Source organism: Leopardus geoffroyi, chromosome D3 (assembly GCF_018350155.1).
Source record: "Leopardus geoffroyi isolate Oge1 chromosome D3, O.geoffroyi_Oge1_pat1.0, whole genome shotgun sequence".
NCBI classification, from domain to species: Eukaryota; Metazoa; Chordata; class Mammalia; order Carnivora; family Felidae; genus Leopardus; species Leopardus geoffroyi.
This window is the reverse complement of record NC_059339.1, coordinates 25,976,684-25,993,834: the sequence shown is the minus strand read 5'-3', so window position 1 is coordinate 25,993,834 and position 17,151 is coordinate 25,976,684. Positions and strand designations below refer to the sequence as shown.

The following is a 17,151-nucleotide window of genomic DNA, read 5'->3' as shown; positions in this document are numbered from 1 at the left end:
CCCCACCCCCCCGCGGCCAGCCAGGGAGCGGGGGACCCTGGACCTTCTGGGCTCGCCAGGTTAGCAGGTAACTGGCCAAGCCTCGGACAGAGCCCGCAGGGGCTCGGAGCTGGGGGTGGGGGCGGGGTGCTTGGGCCCCTCTTCCCTCCTGCCGAGCCCACCGCCCAGAGCCCGCCCCTGCCCCATCGGTGGGACTCCGCTTCCAGCTGCGCGGCGTGCTGGGTGGGTCCAGGGGGATGCGGAAGGCAGGAGAACCGCCTTCCTTGAGAAGAATAATGCCAACGACAAAGATAATGATAATACATCAGTTCACAGCGAGCTTACTTTACGCCAGCCTCTGCTTTGCCCGCATTACCACAACAGTCCCACGAGCAGGTGAGAACCCCATTTTAAAGATGAGGACGCTGAGATCCGGAGAGGGTTAGGTACGCGTCCAAGGTCACGCAGCCAGTGATCTTGCGATCCGGGTATGCAGGAGTCCAAAAGCCCATGTCCAATCCCCAAACAGGTCTGGGGAGCCCTCAGCCCTCACTAGCCCCCTTTCCACATCTCCTCTCCAGTACCCTCTAGACAGGCTGGAAATCCAAGAGGGGGGGTGCGCCAGATCTCCGGCCCTGGGCTGGAGAAATTGCTTCTGGGACTCTGCAGGGAGAGGCCTGGGGCGGTGGCGGGGCGGGGGGGGGGGGGGGGGAACGGGGTGCGGCGGCTGGATTCCCTACCCTCATCCCGGGCTCCAGACCAGCGGCCGCCGCGCGCACATTGCTGGCGCGCACAACCCACTGCAGGGCCGCCGCGGGGAAAACGCCCCCACCTGCTGCTGGGGGGGAGGGGGCAGGGGAGAGAGGCCGTAGTGCGGGGAGGGGAGGGGAGGGGAGGGGAGAGAAAGGCGAGAAACCGTGCGGGAAGAGGCTTTGTTTTTCTCGGTGCCAACCCCAGACGGAGCGCTAACGCGGGCACCTGGGAGCTTAGCGATCGCCTGGGTTCGGTGGGGGTCGGGCGGGGTTGGGGGGGGAGGTGGGGATGACAGGGAAACCTGAGGACAGCGGTTCTCAGACTTCAGGGGCGTCGCTTCACATATGCAGATGTCCGTGCCACGTGGCCAGGGGATGAGTCAGCAGGACTGGGGTGGGGCTGGGCATCTGGATGTTTACTCAGACCCCTCCTCCCCCTCATCCAGCAGGTGGCCAGACCATCGGTTGAGGGAACAGTACCCCGGACCTCTCTCCCTCCCCCCCGCCCCCGCCCCCTCAGCGCAGAAACATGTCGCAGTCCTGGCAAAATGGTTTCCTCTGGGACACTTTACCAGTGCCTAGCTTCGGGTGGCATTGAACTCATCTTAGCTGACTCCGATTAATTTCCCGTTGAAAGAATTCTACCGGTAGCATCCCCTATGCCCCTCCGCACCGGCCTATTATTATTTGACCACCCTGGCCACGGAGAAAGGTTCAGAAACGCAGCCTGCATCCTTCTTGCTGCATTTTGGGGTCTGTCCCCCCACTCTTTCACGGAGGAGAGAGCTGGTCTTCAGAGTCCCCCCCTCAAAGGAACCATAACTCCTTACGCGAGCTTTAGAAGAACCACCCTCTGTGCCCGCATTCAAAGCGAGAATTTTATAATTTTTGGTGATTTTTACAAGGAATCAAGAAGTTTAACAAAATGGATGAGAATTGTAGAAGGTTGGAAAAGACAAACGTGTTCTACTCATCCTCTATTGTTGGACCCGCCAGGCGTTTCCATTTCTTTCCTTTCCTTCCTTCCTTCCTTTCTTCCTTCCTTCCTTTTTCTTTCTTCTTTCTTTTCTTTCTTTCCTTTCTTTCTTTCTTTCTTTCTCCTTCCTTTCCTTCCTTCTTTCCTTTCTTTTTCTTTCTTTCTTTCTTTCTTTCTTTCTTTCTTTCTTTTTTTTCAACTTCATTTTTTAAGGCCCCTTCTCTGGATGTGATCTGTGCTTCCGCTCAGGACAGGATTATTTATGCTCTTTGAATTTATCACCCATCCGGAGGGTGTGGTGTGGTGGAAAGAGAAGGGGTTGAGAGTTACACCGCGTGAATCCTTCTCCCCACCTACTTTTTAGGTCAGCTTCAGCCAGGAAGCCATTTCCCTCCTCTGAGCCCCAGTCCCCTCATCCGTAGAGTGGGAATCAGAATCTCTGCCTTCAAAGACCGTCGTGAGGCTGTGAAGCAGTATATGTGAAAGTGCCTGCAGCCTGTAGGTATTTAATAAAGATATTACTGCTTAGTCTTCCCACTGTGTACCTGCTGGGGACACTTACGTGGCCCCTGAATCTTGCGTTGACACCCAGTTATTTGCTTTTATTTGTGTTGGGGCTGTTGGTTCCTCTCCTGGGTGACCCTTGGGCTGTTTGAGTTGGGCGGGGGGAGGGTGTTTCTGGAGCCCTGGGTCCATTGTGCAAGTTCAATGGGCTGGTGAATAACTTATAGGCTAGCCCTTTGTTCCCAAGGGGATCCTTCCTCTTGTCTCTGAGGCCTGGCTCATCTGTCAGCTGGAGCTCTGTGGAACAATAGCCAGAGAGACACAGGGGCAGAGGCAAAGGGCAGCTGAGAGTGACATCTGTCTCTGTACTCCTCTCCAGGCTGATCAGATCAGATGAAACAGGTGTCCCCTCCCCCCTTGTGGTCCGGGTGGGGCCCTGTGGAAGCTGGATGAGTCATGGAGGGGAGGGGGAGATGGAGTCAGTGTGTACTCCAAGGGATGGAGTAGATAACCAATGCCTCGACAATTTAGTGGCCATTTACCAGGGTTCTTGCTGGGCGCTGCCTCCTGGAGACCCCGTGAAAAGCCTGGGAACTGGGCATGACAGATGAGCACTTGAGGCTCAGAGAGGTGGAGCGACGAGCTCCAGATCACACAGCCAGTTGGAAGGAGAGTCAGGACTGGCCCCTGGGTCTCGGCTGACCCCGAAACGTGTGTTTATAACTACTCCACCTCCTCTCCTAAATGTCAGCCTAATCAGTTGCCTCTCGAAGCCACTGGAATGAAATGACCCGAGATGGTGTAGCGATCATGGACCAGGTACCCCCCAGTAGTGCTGTCCATGGTGTTGGGGTTCACACATACCTCCCTCCGGCCTTTCCCCAGATAATCCCCACCCCGTATTTGAACGCAAGCCTTCTGCCGCTTTGGGGTTCAACAAGCCTGTTGAGAATCCAGCTGCGCTCCTTCCCAGCTGGGTGATGTTGGAGAAAGGCACTTGACTCCGAACCTCAGTTTCCTCGTCTGTAAAATGGGGACAGTGAAACCCCGTTTATTCTTTCGGCAGGCAGGAAACTAACATTTAGTTTAACCTCACCTCTAAACTAACATTTAGTTTATCATCTTTCTCCTTCTTTGGCTCTTCCCTCCCTCCCCCCTCCCCCCAGCAGCTCAGGGGCTCCCTTGTTTGAGGAAGAGTTGAAATTCGAATTTCGGAGTTCCTCTTTTGTGTATGCCCTGCTTGCATCTGTCCAGAAGCCGGGCTTTCTGCTGCTCTACAGACGCCTCTGTTTCCCTCGGCACGTCTCCTGCGCATCTCGTTATTCCTGGGAGGTTCCTGCTGTTTTGTCGGTACTCACTCATCCAGAGCAATTTAGGCCAACATCTCCCCGTATGCCAGCTCTCCGAGCAGCTATTTTATTCCAGAGTCAGGGAAAAAAAAAAAGCCCAAATCCAGAGGGACCCTAAAATGCAACCAAATGCAGGTTTCCCTGGCAGCTGTTTCTCCGTTACCAGGAACGGCACAGAGTTTAGGGGGAAAAAATAACCCACCGATGGTGTTAATGAGCCGTGTGTGCAAAGGGAGTACTAACAGCATAAGAAAATAATAGAATGCACGCTAATAGGTAAGTATTTATCGTCCCAGGTAATCCTCACGGCGGCCTTGTAAGGTGGGCACCATTATTATCTCCATTTTGTGGATAAGAAGACAGGCCCAGAGGGGTGGTGCACTTCCCCAGTGCGGCCCAGCAGGATGGAACCCCGGGCCCGGAAGCCCTTGTCCTGTCCAATGCATCACGATGGTTTGCTACCACGATACCTCCCGGTTTCCTGTTTTGCTTCTGATCTGAGGAGATCAGTTTTGGTAAATGCTGCGCTTTTAGAACAGGACCCTGGCATCTATTTTCCAACATACTTGTGGGTGCATATTTATTCCCCTACCCTTCTCTCTCTCTCTCTCTGACAGCTGGGGGCACCTCCCTGCCCACCCACGTGGCTCCAGACGTGTCTACGTGCCTACCATGACCCTGACCGCATCAAAGGAGTAACCAAGGTGACCCTGAGATAATAGACACCGGCTTCATGCTATGAAGTCCCGTCTGTGTGGAAAGCCCCAGAATCTCAGAGGTAGGAGGGACCTCTAGAATCTTCTGGGGCCCAACCCCTGCAATCAAAGCTTCCCTGGTGGGGCCCCTGACCTTGGCTTGAAGTGGGGGGTTGTGTGGGCCAGCGGGAGCTGAGACACCGGGGCCCTGGGGCCCACCATGGGAGAATCGGACTCTTCTCGATTCTTATTCTCTGTGGTTACCTCTCAAGGAGTATTGAAAACTAGCATTATTGGATTACAATTTCCATACAATAAAACGCACCCATTTAAAGCCTGTATCTCAATGTGTTTTGCCAAATGTCGACACTTGTGTAACCATCACTACAATCAACATCTGGAACATTCTCATCACCCCAAAATGTTCCCCTGTGTCCCTTCCCTGTATGCCAATCCCCTCGCAGCCCCAGCCCCAGCCCCAGCCCCAGTCCCAGGGAACCACCGATCTGCTTTCTAGGCCTATAAACTAGACTTGTTTTCTCTAAAGTTCCATTAATATGGAATCTTTGGTGTTCGGCCTTCTTTTGCTCAGGGTAAGGTTTTTTGAGGGTGAGGTTTTGAGTTCATACTTGTTATTGTATGGATCAGTAATTCAGTCCTTTTTTGGGTCTGACCTGATGGAGACGTGGCTTAAATGGCATAGAACTCATCTCAGGTGCACGGTTCGATGATTTTTTGTAAATTTACCAAGTCGAGCAGCCCCTGTTGTCAGCCTATTTTGGGCTATTTTCGTTGCCCCCCGTAAGTTTCCCCCACACCCCCTTACTAATGTCTGCTGTCCCACTTTGGATTCCAGACGACCACAAGTCTACTCTCTGTCTCTGTAACTTTGTCTGTTCTGGACATTTCATAAAAATGGAGCCAACCAGCACGCGGTCTCTTGTGCCTGGCTTTTTTCACAACGTGGTATGTTTTCAAGGTTTGTAGTGCGTAGCAGGCATTTGTTCCTGTCGACTGATGAGTAGATTTCATTATAAGAATGTACGAGCGTTCATTTATCCTTCCACCAAGATGGGATTTTAACTTGATCTGTGTTCCCTACCTGGGGTATACGCAGCCCCACCCTGGGAGGCATATCATGCCGCGGGATAGAGATGGCCCGTATTTCTGGGACATCAGCATTAGGCAAAGATTTGAGTACATGGTGAAAATGGTTTTTGGAGTACTCACAGCGTGCCAGGCACTGGCTAAACCTCTGAGGATAATTCATGTTGAGTCACACATCGGGTGCGTGGGGTTGGGGAGCCATGGTCTCACCTGGTTCATCTCACCTTCACGCCCTCGCTTTCCTTTCTGCCCTCCTGGCGAGCTTTCAACTTGACCCAGGGGCTGAAGTTTCCCTTGAAACCTTCATTGCCATGTTGACATCAGGGTCCGCAGGGCCAGGGGAAGGGCCTCTGTGTCAAGCGATGCTCCCTTGAGCAGCCTGGGGTCTATTTACAGCATCCAGCAAGCTCCTGGGAGAGAGGGAAGAGAAGGGGAGGAGAGAGAAGGGGATTTCCGGATTCTTCCTGAACATTCGTGACCACCCTGGGCAGCAGCCTGACAGATAAGTATTCCAATTTACCAGTGCCGCCCCCCCTCCCCCCACTGCCCCCCCCCTCCCAGGTCCGTGCACGAAAGCGTAGAATCTCTCACAATCCTGTGGGAGGGAAATTGGCGAGGCCACTTTTCAACCCCTCTACGTCACAGACCAAGCCCTTGTCCCCATTATATGGGGCCCCAGACAGGGGCGTTTCCACCCCGCTTTTTGGCACGGAAGCCAGCATTTTGTCAGTTCCGCCACGAGGACCTTCTGTAGGCTGGAGTTTGGCGACCTCTTGAGTCCCCGTCGATCTGGTGTCAGAAGGAGTCAGAAGGAGACTGGGGACTCCGGGCGGCTCTTCTCAGTTCCGGCCCTTTGTCATCATATTTGTGAGACTTGGCCAGGGCCCCCTTTACCTGGCAGTTGGGCAGGGAGGCCAACACTGTGATGATGGGCCACGTTCTCCTCTCCGGGTCTGGACCCGTGTCCCGAGTCTCAGGTGCCTGTAGAGAGTGGTGGGCGCACACTGAGCCATCCCCTGACTCTCCTGGCACGGGTCTGCCAGCTGAAGAAGATAGCTTAGCTGTCACCAGGAGCAAAACCTGGGACATGATCCTGGGTCAGGGTTAGCAGGCCGACGGGGACAGATGGGGGCAGAAAAATAACTGAGGGTGAGTTGTAGCCCCCTCCCCCCCATTTCCTGTCCACTGCCTCAAACTGTGGGTTAGTATTGTGCACTCTGGGTGAACGCAGGGCTGGAAGGATCCCAAGGCTCAGAGAGAGAGAGAGAGAAAGAGAGAGAGCGGGGCAGGCTTCCCATGGCTACACAAGATGGCAGAGCTGAATCCGACCTCTGGATCCCTGACTCTGGTCCCTGCCTCCACTCGGCTGTTGCCAAGCTGACCTTGCCTTACTTTGTCCTGGGTCCCCTTCTGCTGTTGCTGGGGAACAGGGAGGTGGGTGAAGGAGCCCCCCCCTTATCCCGAGGACATTCTGGGGTGGGAGGAAGGGAGGTGGAAGGGGGATGTGCCTGGGCCCAGCCTCCCTGGCTCTGGGGGCCTTCTCGTTAGCAGAGAGTTCTGGCCAGTTCGGGCGTGGGGAGGGGGCCTGGGTGCAGTTTCCTCCTGCAGCGTGGTGGGCTTTTTTGTCTTCCAGGATGGGATCTACACGGAGAAGGAGCCGGGAGCTGGGCCTGGGCTGCCAACATGTTGTCTGGGTGCAGCCAGGTAAGCCTGGGTAGGCATGGGGGGAAGGAGGTTGCACTGAAGTTAGTTTTATGGGGGATGATTGTCCCCCTAGCCAGGCCCCTCCCCAGACCCAGGGTCCGGCCAGAACACTCGTGCTCATGAGCAGAAGGCCCAGGAGCCGGGTGGCTGGAAGGCTTGCTCTGGGTGGGGGCATGTGGGGCCCAATCAAGACCACTATGGGCGTGTTATGGCAGATTTCAGTACGTTCCTTCATTCAGTATAAACACGGACTGAGCATCATCTCCAGGCTAGACCCCGGGAATCCAGACCTTCACCCTCTCAGACCTTCCCTGAGAAGGTTCCACCCTCTCAGACCTTCACACAAGAACATGCTTTATCACGGTCTCGGCGAGGGAGTGAGCTCCCCGTCCAGGGAGGTGTGTGTGTGTGTACTGGGGGAGGGTGGTACAGGGGTTCTGTCAGTGGAATGTTGTAAAGGGAATCCCAGCCTCCTGGGGACCTTGAAGGCTCTTTCTGCCCACCTGAACCCTTGTCCTTTTTCTACCCATGATGCCCTTGGCCTTGCTCTGGGCTCCCACTATTGCTTTTCTGTTCCCTGAGCCAGTCCTGCCAGGGTAGGGAAACTCTATTCCTGAGTTTCTCCTAAAAGTCAACAGTGCCTATGGGGTGCCTGGGTGGCTCAGTCGGTTGAGCCTCTGACTTCGGCTCAGGTCATGATCTCGAAGTTCGTGAGTTCAAGCCCCGCGTCAGGCTCTGTGCTGACAGCTCAGAGCTTGGAGCCTGCTTCGGATTCTGTGTCTCCCTCTCTCTCTGCCCCTCCCCTGCTTGCTCTCTCTCTCTCACTCTCAAAAGTAAATAAACATTAAAAAAGAACCCAAAAGTCATCAGTGTCTAAAACCCCTACCCCCACCCTGTCTAGGGAGGCTGGGGGGTCTCTAAAGGTGCACCCCCCACCCCGCTCAGATGTGGGATTATGTTGGGGGATGCGGGGTGCGGGGGATAGAGGCCGTGCTCACACCCTAACTCGCTGCATTTCCCCCAGGTGGCTCAGCCCGGCCCCGTCTCCAGGACTCCTGCCTGGTCTTCCCTTTGGAGCCCTGGTGACTCTGGACTCTGGCCACAGTGACGCAGGGAGCAGCCTTTGGTGGTTTTCTCGGACTCTGGACAAGTCCCCAAAGCCGTCATCCTTCCACTGAGATAAAGGCCCCTCCTGGCTGGCGCCCGGCTGAGGACAGGCCGTAGCTCCGGAGGACAGCCCGAGGGAGGGGTGTGAGGGAGCCTGGCTGCCCACTGCCCCTCTGTGTCCCACCTGGACCCCGCCTGTTGGGGCACCTGTTGCCGTCTGGGCCCGGAGGCTGCTTCTCGACCCTGTGCCGACTGGATTCCTCTCTGTGGCCCTGCCGGTGGCCAGCCGGAGCCCCGCCTGGGCCAGGGCCCCACTGACTGCACCCTTGCCACAGCTGGACGCTACAGGATGGTGCAGGGACACAGGGATGGGCGTTGGGGTGGAGCTGCAGGGAGGACAGACAGCTTTGTGGGCTCCGTCAGCTGGAGTCCGTCTTGCGTCCTTTGCCTTGAGTGGTTCTCATTTTTGTGGTGCTCTTTGGATGAGGCTTTTCTGCGCTTCTCCTCTGCCTCACGGTCGCAGGGAGGAGGCGGGCAGGGTCTGGGAGGAGCCCGAGCCTCCCCCCAGTGTTGTTGAGGTCTTGGAGGGGGGCAGTTGGAGGGGCAGAAGGTGCCCGATCCTGAAAGGGGAGGGTTTGCAAGAGATGAGGAAGCCCAGGCCAGGAGGGAGACGACAAACTGAGCCTTATTCCCACTGTCCAAAGGGCCCGGGCTGGATCCAGCCTTGTCCCCAGGCTTGAGGGGTCGGGTCGGCCCGGCCTGATGACAGACCCCCTGTTTGCTGTTGCACTCGTCTTTCATTCTGTCCTGGGGGGGCAAAGGCAGGCAGGGCGGGCCCCACGCACACGCGGCACCCCCCCCCCCCCCCCCCCCCGCCCCATCAAAGGCTTACCTCCACAAGCATCTCTCCATTCTCCCCTCGTTCTGGCCCCTCTGGAGGGGACGGTCTGGTGCCTGCACAGGAGCGGCCTGTGGCCTTCCATAGGCAAGCTTCAAAGCTGGGAGGGCTTTTCCCGGGGTGGAGAGGGGGCCTGTGTTAGCTCGAGCCGCTGTCACAGGATAGCGCAGCCTGGGTGGGGCGGGGCTCAAACAGCAGAAATGTGTTTTCTTATAGTTGTGGCAGCTGGAAAGCCAAGATCAAGGTGCCACGGTTGGCTTCTCCTGAGGCATCTCTCCTCGGCTTGCAGATGGCCACCTTCTCGCTGTGTCCTCACGTGGCCTTTTCTCTGTGCACATGTATGGGGTGGGCGGGGGGGAGCGGAGTGAGGCGGAGGGACAGATGTGGTGTCACTTCCTCTTTTTATAAGGAGGCCGGTCCTATCTTATTAGGGTCCCATGCTTATGGCCTCGTTGAACCTTAATGTCCTTGGTAAAAGCCCCATCTCCAAATATGGCTACACTGGGGGTAGCCATATGGCTTCAACCTACGAATTTGGGGAGGGGGACACGATCCAGTCCATACAGGTAGTCACGGCAAATGTGGAAAGTGGGAGCCATCTTCCCTCCGGCATCCCCAGCGCCACGGGGCGGGGAGCGGGGGGCAGAAAGAGCAGAGGAATGGGGAGTAGGGACAGAGTGCAAGGGGCACCAGGCTGGATGGTCCCCGTGCCTTGGCGACACACGGAACTGGCTGGACCAGGGCAGCAAGAGAGAGTCCCAGGAGGAGGAGGGCCTTGGAAGAGCCTGGGCTTTGGAGCCCAAGGCTGCATCTCTGCCACTTAACCTTGGGCACGTGACCTCATCTCTGCGAGTCCGATGTCTACTCTGAAACAGCAGCCATCTGCTCAGCTGGGGCGGTGGGGGGGGGGGGGCTGGCGTGCAGGGAGGGTTCAGTGTAGGCCCCTGCCTGCCCAGGGCTGGGCTCCTGGCCGGTTGCTCACGATACACTCCCCTCGCTTTCGGGGTTTAGATTTAGGGCTTGTGGAGTTTTGGTGCCCTGGAGGTGCCAACCCAGCATCTTCTGACCCAGAAGCACTTCCATCTGACTAGCCCTTCCCCTGCCATCCATCTCGAATCAGCTTGGGGAAGTGGCTGCACTGCATGGCCTTCGGAGTAGCTCCGAATGCCTCCCGGGGTATCCTCTTATCAGGATTGAGCACCTACTCTGGGCCTTTTTCTGTGCTGGTCGCTTGCAGCGGCGGGGGGTGGGGGGGGGTGGGGGGTGGGATATAGGTGAAGCTCTGGCCGTGATTGAAACCTTCAGGATTGCACGGCCACGGAATTGGAATTGGGAGAATCGGAGAACGGGGCAGAGAACAGTCCACTGAGGCACGGGTTCTGAGTGCTTGGGGGGATGGGGGTGGGAGTAAGATGCCAGAATGACTTGCACAGACTTCAAACCAGGGCCTTGAAGGATGAGAAAGATGTGGCTCAGCTGACAGGTTCCAGGTCCCTGGAAGAGATTCCCAAAGTCAGTCCTAGGAGATCCCATTGCTCGCTCTCTCTCTCCCTGTCTCTCTCTCTCTTTTAAAGTGAGTTCAAGTGCAACAGGTTTCTAGAATGCAGGACTTATCAGAGCCTTGCAAGCGCTGATGGGAATTGTGAGTCCTCAAGGGCAGACAGGACTCTGTGTCCTCCCCCTTTATGGCAACAGAACCCTTTTCTTATGGAGCATCGTTTAAGACTGAGGGGGCAGGAGGCTGGGGCTCTTGGGGCTCAGAATGGGGACACCACAGCAGGGATAGGAGATGATATAGCTCGGCACACTCAGGGGCTCTGTAGGACCAGCTGGAAAGGCAGCAGACAGGAGGGGCGGGGGAGTGGGAACTGGGTTCCAGGAGTCAGGTGAGCTCTATGTAGTTTTGGTCTGGCCGGAGATGGCGGGCGGGCGGGGGGGGGGGGGGTGGAGGGCAGGCCAGTGGCTGGGGTAGCCGGCATCCTGGCAGGTGGTGGAGGATGTGGTGCCTCTGGACTTAATGCCACTGGGAAGACGCTGGTGTGTGCGTGCCTGAGTGTGACAGGATCCAGCCTTCTGGGAAGGGGCTGACCAGAACCAGGCAGGGGTTTCCAGCCAGGACGAGCAGGTTCTATTTTCGGGGGACCGGACTGTTCTGAGGGAGGAGGCCCGCGGCCAAGCAAATCGGGAAGCCAAATGCTTTGGGGCAGGGTCCGCGGGATGGGCTCGAGTGTGGTGGTGCTGAGGAGCTTGGAGGCGGGCCCCTGCCCTGGTCAGGCCCAGCTCGCTGGCTGGTGGGGGGGGGGCGGTGGGGGCTCGGGAGGCCTCTGGAGCTGCAGCCGAGCGGCCGGGGCTGTGATGCATGGTGTGATTAACCTACTAACCCAGGGCTCGGCCGGGACGCTGTGGCGTGTGACGAGGTGCCTGGCCTTCTGCCAACCAACTAACCCACTAACCAGGCCCGAGCATGCCCTACTAACCCCCCGCAGCCCGACCCTACTAACCTGGCAGCTCATGGGCCTTCCAAGGGGCTGGGACGTGGGGGCAGACGATGCTCCAGAAGGCCCTGCCCAGTGGCCTGGGATCTCTGTGCAGACCCGCATTGCGGGACGGGGCATGCAAACAGGACTCGCCAACTCTGCCATTTCCTGCTGAGCCATTTTGAGCAAGCCACCTCACCTCTCTGAACCCCTTTCCTCAGCAGCACAATGGGAGTACTGATTTTCACCTCAAAGGCTGCAGCGAAGATTCCCAGGAATGTAAAAATTCTTGAGACGTGGCAGATGTTTAAAAAATATATAAGGGGCGGGGGCGGGGGGCGTGGAGAGCCCAGAAAACCCGACTGATCATATCCCCTGCCTAGGCCCTGGTCCCTCTGGGGAGTTCTGCACACAGACCCCCCCTGCCTGGGGCCAGACTTTCGCTTTGAACCCTGTCTCTTCCCCACATTCTTCCTCCTTCTCAGCTTTCTTTCCGTAGGCAGCTCTTTTGTTCAATTACTAACCTGTCTAACCCGGGGGGGGGGGGGCCTCAACTGCACCCCGACTGCCCCTTAACCGACTAACGGACCTGTGTGTGTTCTTCCTTTTCTCCTAGTGACTCCTGTGTGTGTCTGCTGAGGTGCCCCCGTCCGCTGGTGCTGTGCTCTGACTTACTAACCCGGCCCCTACTAACCTGGTTTTCTCTTCTTACTAACCCCAGCCCTGCCGAGCTCTGGGCGCCCCTCCTTTTGGCAAGCAGAGGTCCTGGGGCTGGTCCTGCAGACAGGTGCCTCACTTTGCCGCCCCAAGAGGCTGGGAGTTCGGAGTCCACTGGGTCAGGTCTAAGGCAGGGGACAGCCCTATTCAGCCACGCGAGTGGCCTAGGGGAGGAGGCGGTCATGGGGAGATGGGAGGCTGGCCTCTGAGCAAGAGAGAGCGTCTCTCTGCGCAGACGTCTGGTGGCCACTGGGAGTGGGCGGGGCCAGGGAAGCTTCTGGGGTGTGAGAGTGGAGGCCTGCGTGTCTAGAACACGGAGTCCTGGGCTTTTCCCGCCAACAGGCAGAGAGATGGGGCCTGTGTAGCCCTCTTTGGAGGGAAGTGAGGACAGAATTCTCCCCCCTGGAAAGCACCAGGTGGAGGCACTGTCCTGCACCGGAAGTCAATGGGGGTGCGTGTCGGAAGTCAGCGAAGGGGGCGGGGCCCACACGGGAAGTCAGGAAGCGGAGCCTTCCCCTACACAGGAAGTCAACGAAAGGGGCCTCTCCCACACTGGGAATCCCTGAGTAGAGCGTTCAGTACGGGAAGTCGGCCAGAGGGGCGTTTCTCACACCGGAAGTCAGTGAGAGGGACGGCCCACCTTATCACCAGGCATGAGAGGGAATGACCGAGATCAGCGAAAAGGGCCTTTCCTACCAGGGCAGTTGGCTGGAGGGGCCCTTCCCCTCTCTGAAGCTGGGTTGGATGTGGGCCAGCCAGAGGTAGATGTGGGCCATTGTTTCACATCGGAAGTCATCGAGGAGTGTGTCCACACCAGCGAGCTTGAGAAGGCAGGGAAGAAAACAAATCTGCCCTGGGTTCGGGGTTCACAGGAAGAGGAAATGGGAAGCAAGACGTGAACCCCAGGGTCCCGCAAGGTCCTGCCGTCCCTCAGGCCAGCCAGAAGTTCATCCCGGGCTCCCTGTCATATTCCCACCCATGCCCCTGCCCCGGCTTGCCTTCCCCAGAGCCCGCCAGCCGCTAAAGCCAGGGCCACACCTGGGGGTGATTTTATGCCTCACCTCCAGTAGGCACCTTGGTCTGTCTCTTTGGGCTAATCTCTGGCTCCTTTGCACTAACTCTTGCTCTCACCCAGCTAATCCCTGCCTCGCCCTGGCTGCCCGGCGGGGGTGGGGGTCGGTGGGGGAGAGGGTTGCCCACTAACAGCCAACCCTGCCCAGCTGGGGGCTCCAGGCTCCTGGCCTGGCTCTGACCGGCTCTTAATTAACCTCTCCTTCACCTTGACTAACTCCTGCCCTCCTGGTCTGTTCCTTTCAGCGAAAACTAACGGCTTGTGGATTTCTTCCTGACTAACAACAGGTCTAACACTCCTTGTTACTGTTACTATTAACAGCTTGGATGTCGGCATGGCTGGGATGGGGCTAACACAGGTTTGGAACTTGACTAACCCAGGGGGAGGTGTAGCTAGCGGTGCTGGGCTTGGTGTCTGTGCTGGTCAGAGCAATCTGTAGTTCAGGAGAGGTCGAAGGACTCTGAAGGAGGTGCTAGGGCTGGGATGTGGCTCAGGTGATGGCGGAGTCGTACCCACTGAGGGTAGGGTCAGAAGCAAATCAGCCTTCCAGGGTTTTAGCCACTGGACCTCTCCTGCCAACCTCTAACAATCTGCATTTGGGTTTCAGTTCTTTTAAATAGCCTTATAGCTGCCATAGTCCAAACGGGTGGATTCAGCTCTAGTGAACTTCAAAATACCTGTCCAGTCCATACAGAGGATATGCCATTATGCGTGGAATGATCGGTCACCAGGCCAGGGCTCCACTTGAGGCCTTGATCTGGGGGCTTTAGAGTTTTGGAAGTGCCAGGACATAAAGCTTTAGATGTGAGTATTCAGAAGGGTTCAGATTCCATCACCCACTTACACCTTAGTGTAAATTAGTCCAGGGTCGTCGTCTTCTGTCTTTTATGCAGTGTAGCTGCACTGAGATATGATTTTGGCTGGAAAGGAGCTTGGATTGCTTCAGGGCTGGGGGGGAGGGGTGGTCCTTTGGGAGCAGAGAAGGGGAGCCACGGGGCCAGGGGATCCTGGGTGGGGGTAAACGCCAGCATCCGGTGGAGATGGGACCATTTTGCTGATCTGGTCTGGTAGTCCGGTTCTGTGGGAGAGGGCAGCTCATGGCTGACTTGGAGGGTTGGGTCAGCTCAGGCACGGGGTCAGAGGCTGGCCTTGAGACTTGCAGGCAGGTTGCTTGGGTTATGGGACACTGGCCTGGGGCCAAGAGCCTGACAGCCATGGGCTCAGAGCTAAGCTAGTGAAGCCAGCAGTGGGGAGGAAGCACCTCCCTGCTGCCCTCTAGTGGCCGCCTCCCCCCATTTTACTCGAAGCAGGAAGTTCAGGCAACTGGCGTTCTGGAATTTCTCTTTACTCCACTACAAAGATCTGTTGTTGCTGAGGACCTACCGTGTCCCCAGCAGTGCTCTGGGTCCTGGGACCCACCTACGGGCCCTTCCGTCCGGTGCTTGTATCGCTCACTGGGGAGGTTGGAGAAGTTACCGTGTAATGTGACCGGCGCTGTGATGGGGGGCGGGGCTGTGGAAGAAGCACCCAGGAGGCAAGCAAGGATGCTGTGCACCTAGTCCGTGCCAGGCTAGGTGCTCGGCGTTGGGGAGGAGCGCTGATGAAACCATCCCCGCTTCAGGATATTTCGTGCGGGTGTATAGCGGGGGCGGGGGGGTAGAGTGGAGTGTAGGCAGTCCCAGCAGGCTTTCTGAAGAGGGAGGCACCTAAGCTGAGCCCTGGTTGGATGTGGTGGGGATGAGTTCCGGGTAGGAGGAATGGCAGACGCAAAGTTCTGGGGGGAAATCAGAGAGGATCGAGGAGGTTCTGGAAGGTTCATGGGGGATGTAGCAGGAGGCAGATGGGAAATGGACAAGTACCAGGCCGTGTTGCCAAGGAGATTGGGGGTTGCCCTAAGGGCAATGGGGACCTATGGATGTGACCTCAGGAGGGGAGGAGTTGCATTTGGCTTTTAGGCTGGCAGCTTGGCTATTTCAGCCCAGATGGGATGTATGCGGCTCCTGGAGAGGATCCGAGGGGATGTGCTCACGGGCTGTAAGTCAACAGGAGACCCTCACTTGTCCCGTGTGGCTGAAGGGGGACACGCACGTGTGGAGTAAGCTTCTGAGAGGCTGATCCTGGTTCCAGCGAAGGAAACTTGGTGTGGCGGGTAACACATCTTCTGGAGGCAGAAGGATAGGGACTAGGCCACCTTGGAGACTGAGACTTTGAGACTCTCACTGGCAGTGAGAGTCCAGGATTCCGCGTGCAAGTGTGCATGCGATTGCGCATGCGTCCCCAGTAGGCGCGGTCTGTTTACCTCCCGACCCGGCCCTCTGATGGTCACTCTGGCGTGAAGTCCCCTGAACATCAAGCTTGTGAGGAGCAGGACATTATGAGCTAGGGGTTAGCGGCATACTGAGCTCAGGGGGTACCCGGGGTGGGTACTGGTCCCATCTCAACAAGGGATCCCAAAGGCCCTTCCCGAGAGTCTATCCAGGGACCCGTTGTTTTGCTTTGACCAGAGAAGACGTTTTCCATGTGGGGTTGCTGAATGTGGGGGTAGATAGCCTGCTACAGATTAAAGACCAGAGTTTTACCTGGATCCAACAATGGAGGGTGAACTTGGCTTTTTGTTTTTACCCATGACCGTGGCTTCTGTGTACGTACCATTTTGATATTAAAAGCCAACTTACACCCAAAGGATGGCTGCTGCTTAAGAGACAGGAGGGCTGCGTGCCTGGTTCGGGGGGAGGACGGAGAGCCAGGGGCACTTTGGAGGAGCTGAAGTGCGTTCTCAGCCTTGTCTCGAGACTGCGACTTTAGAAATCAAAACAGGAGGACATTTATCTTGATTTTTCATGGGGGGAAAATACAACAGATAATTTGTCATCTTAACTGTGTTGAGTGTATAATTCGGTGACAGTAAATATATTCGCATTGTTGTGCAACCAGCACCACTGTGGATGTTTAAAAAAATAGCCCTAATCTTTGCCTAGGGCAGTGTGCTTCAGAGAAACTCTGGGGCCTTAGTGCCGGGGAGCTTATATTTCACCGAGAAGGCCAAGAGTTCCCTGGGGACAGAGCAAAAGGGAGAAGGAGTTTAGCGTATGGGCAAAGGCCTGGCAAATTGCCTCTCTCCATCCCAGCGACCATGGCAGACATTGCTAGTCGATCACCCATCTGTCTTTGGGACACACGAGGGAAGCCTTGAGAGATGGAGAAAAGCAACCAGTTGAGATGACATAGCCATGGCAGTACAGAGTGTTTCTGTTTCAGGGTCATCAGATCAGTTCTACAGGAGGTGGGGGTACGGATGGTGGGCAGGGCGGGGTGGGCACTCCGGAAGAGGTCACAGCTGGAGCCACGAGGTGGAGGCTGGCCTGCACAGCAATGCTCGCGGTGTCATAAGGAGAATCAAGGACTCCCAGGGTTGGCAGAACTGGAGGCCCAGGATGATGAGGGATGGGGGAGGGGCAGAGCTCAATGGTCTTATAGAAACTCTGGACACGGGGGTGGGGATGAGAGGAGCCTGAAATGGGGGCGGAGGGCAGAAGCAGGGGGCCAGGGGCCAGGATGGCACTCTGGGACTGAGCTTGCACACATGTGCACCCTCCCCCACCTCCTCCCTCCCCCAGAGTTATCAAAGCACCCTGTCCGTGCCTGCAGTCCTGGCTTCTGGTTTGAGTTCCACGGCCGTCCTGCCTCTGATCTTAAGGAGTTGTCTTCTCTCTCTGGGCTTCAGTGTCTTCTGTAAAAGAAACAAGTCCGGGGGAGCTTGGGTGGCTCGGTCGGTTGAGGTCATGATCTCACGGTACATGAGTTCGAGCCCCGC

At 56.8% G+C, this 17,151-nt stretch overlaps 1 long non-coding RNA gene across 12 annotated transcripts in view; it reads left to right on the top strand.

Moving 5' to 3' along the window:
- The window catches only part of LOC123587444, a 29,666-nt gene extending 13,393 nt beyond the window's left edge, over positions 1-16,273 (top strand). For 3 of the 12 annotated variants that reach the window (XR_006707314.1, XR_006707316.1, XR_006707307.1), the window contains exons 2-4: positions 4,178-4,338; positions 5,759-7,066; positions 8,091-16,273. This is a non-coding gene — a long non-coding RNA (uncharacterized LOC123587444). The other 9 variants (XR_006707310.1, XR_006707309.1, XR_006707312.1 and 6 more) reach the window with 9 other exon arrangements.
- Positions 16,274-17,151: the final 878 nt, after the last annotated feature.